The 3,118-nt window shown below is 43.2% G+C and overlaps 1 protein-coding gene across 3 annotated transcripts in view; it reads left to right on the forward strand.

Moving 5' to 3' along the window:
• Positions 1-3,118, forward strand: part of tcf4 (transcription factor 4) — a 212,260-nt gene that overhangs the window by 38,159 nt on the left and 170,983 nt on the right. The gene's annotated exons all lie outside the window — the stretch shown is intronic.

A 3,118-nucleotide genomic window follows, 5' to 3' on the forward strand; every position in this document is an offset into this window, starting at 1 on the left:
TGGTCCCCGTCAGCCGTCACTGGTCCCCGTCGGCCGTCACTGGTCCCTGTCGGCCGTCACTGGTCCCCGTCGGCTGATACTTTAATTGAAGTTGAAGCGCTGGTCGTTGGTCGCCATGAAACCATCGTAAATGTTTTTGTTGTTTTCTTTACTGTTGATAAAGATTTGTGGCGTTGCCTCGTTAAAGCTCAGTGTTGACTTCTCCCGCTCTGCTTTGCTCCAAGTCGCAGGTCACATGACCAGTAGGCCTGTCACGATAACAAATTCTGCTGAGCGATTGTCTCAGAAATTATTGCGATAAACGATAATATTGTTTGAAATTTGACAATAATTAGTAATTGTCAAATTTAAGAAGAAATGTTGGTTAATTTTTGTGTGTAGTACCTATTTTGATCACTGGATGGCAGTATAAGACTGCTTGAACTGAAGGATGGATAGTGAGAGAGTGAGCAGCGTCTTAAAGAAAAATGTGAGGGAGGCCCCTTGACGTGACATGGGCTGAGTCTTCGGTTCTCAAAATGGCAGACGCTCGGTGTGGTTTGATCTCTTTAGCATTTTCCACACAAAGCTTTTAATAAAAAATCAGTTAACAAGTTCTCAGCTTCTTTTTACAGATAAACAACTTTTTACACAAAAACACGGTTTCAACTGTGAATTCTGGAGCTTCGACAAAACTGAGATTTTTTTCCTGAGGTCGGCATGTTAGCTTAGCTCGTAGCTTAGCTGCTTTTTACGATCCAAAAATGTGATTTTGGTTAAAACAGATTTTTAAAGAGAGAGGGGTCAGTGAAGAACCGGAGTCGAGTCTTTTTTCATCCAGTGTCTTCAGAAGAAAGAGAGAGACATGAAGAAACAATGATGATAAATGAAAGCGGTTGATAATTTTCATTTATCATGCGATTAATTGATTTATTGTTAATCACGACAGGACTAGTGACCAGATCATGTGACCAGATCATGTGACCAGTCAAATCGCAGCCTTTGCGATTAAAAAGTCTTGTTTGATCATGTGGTGATATTATTATAAATGCAGTTAATTGTTCAGTCCTTGTCTGATGTTTTCCTTCTCTGCTGACGATCCAGTCGTTTGCTGCTGCGGATCGTTCGGCTGCAGTCGCTGCAGTCGCTGCAGTCGCTGCAGACGCTGCAGAATTTGCAGTCGCTGCAGACGCTGCAGTCGCTGCAGTCGCTGCAGTCGCTGCAGACGCTGCAGAATTTGCAGTCGCTGCAGACGCTGCAGTCGCTGCAGACGCTGCAGACGCTGCAGACGCTGCAGACGCTGCAGTCGCTGCAGACGCTGCAGTCGCTGCAGACGCTGCAGACGCTGCAGACGCTGCAGACGCTGCAGTCGCTGCAGACGCTGCAGTCGCTGCAGTCGCTGCAGACGCTGCAGACGCTGCAGCAATCCATCTGTCAATCTCGCGCTCCATTCTTCCCTCACTGTGAACAAACCAGAGAAACTTGAACTTCTCCACTGGAGACAGAACTTCACCCTCGACCTGAAGAGAACAATCCACGCTTTTCTGATTCTGAAATATTTAAATTATATTTTGTTGATGAATAAAACATTTTGGATAATAAAATCGTTGTCGTGTATCGGCCGTAGAATCCGACGTCTTTGCTTTCTTGTAAAAGTTTCTTTTTAAAAATCACTCAGTTAAAAGAACGTGTTTAAATTTAAATTAATTCATTAATAATTCTTATTCCTGAGCGTCAGCAACAACTCGTCTAAACTGAAATCACTTCGATTAGCTACGTTTTTTTAATGGTTCATATTTTTAATGAATTCTGCTCGCATCTCGTTTCCAGCCTTCGGCTCTCGGCCTTCATCTTCATCATCTTCATCATCTTCTTCATCTTCGTTGTTCTCACTTTTAAAAAAGTTTTTCTAACTGCTACTTTTTGAGCCTCAGACCAGTTGTTGTGATGCTGTGAGAGATCTGAGCCTCGTTTGGCTCGGCTTCACATGGGCCCGTGTGCCGGCGGGGGGGCGAGGGGGGGGGGTTGTCAAAGGAATTGCTGCTCCGCTCATTCATGAAACAAAAGTTATTATTTTTTTTTATTGTATTAATCTCTGCTTTTGGAAAAGCATCTGTGCTCGTGTGTGGTGACAACAGCCGATTGAAGGAGGCGTGTTTGAACTTGCTCCTCCTCCTCCTCCTCCTGAAGGAGCTGCTCTTCCTCCACGCTGCTGTTTTTATTGCTTTAATGAACAAAAAGAACGTGGTGAGAAACATAAATCTGTTTGTGCTCGCCGTGGAAACGTTCGTATGATCATGGAGAACTGGATCCTGGCACCGATCCGGCTGCAGGTCTCGAAATAAAACCGGCCGACAGACACCCGCCTTCAAAATAAAAGCACACAAATGAAAATGTCATTGTTTAACTCTCATAACTACAGAAGATGATTAATGCCACGGGGTAACATCGTTACTTTTTATTCTTAGAGTTCTGAGGAGAAAAGACGAGTCCACAACCCTCGTTCAAACCAAGCTCGGTTTCTTTAAAGTTTAAAACTCGACGTGTTTTGATAAAAAGCAGCGTTCCTTCACGAGTGCACGTCGCAGCGCCGTGCACAAACCGCTAGCTTTGGGTTGGGACGACTCTCAGCTACTACCACACTTGATTTTAGGTCTCAATCTTTCAGCGTGACCGACGTTTAGCCTTCTGTGCTTTGCAAGCTGTGGCGGCCATCTTGAATGTGCTTGACATCAAAAGTTAATCAGTTGTCGATCAAACTGATTATTTACATCCAAACAAATAATAATCATAATGTAACAAATAAATTTGCATTTTCAGCTTCATTTTGCTGAAAGCTGCTGAAGAAGCTGAAATGTTCAAGCGTTACTGCTAATGTGAGCTAAATTTGAACAGCTTAAGTTAGCTTAAAGCTGGGTGATCAAGAGGAAACAAAGATGTAAGAAACAGCTAAAATGAGCAGAAAACTGCTAAAATGAGCAGAAAAACGGCTAAAATGAGCAGAAAAACGGCTAAATGAGCAGAAAAACGGCTTAAATGAGCAGAAAAACGGCTAAAATGAGCAGAAAAACAGTTTAAATGAGCAGAAAAACGGCTAAATGAGCAGAAAAACGGCTAAATGAGCAGAAAAACGGCTAAA

This window comes from Nematolebias whitei, chromosome 18 (assembly GCF_014905685.2).
Source record: "Nematolebias whitei isolate Nwh7 chromosome 18, NemWhi1, whole genome shotgun sequence".
NCBI lineage: Eukaryota > Metazoa > Chordata > Actinopteri > Cyprinodontiformes > Rivulidae > Nematolebias > Nematolebias whitei.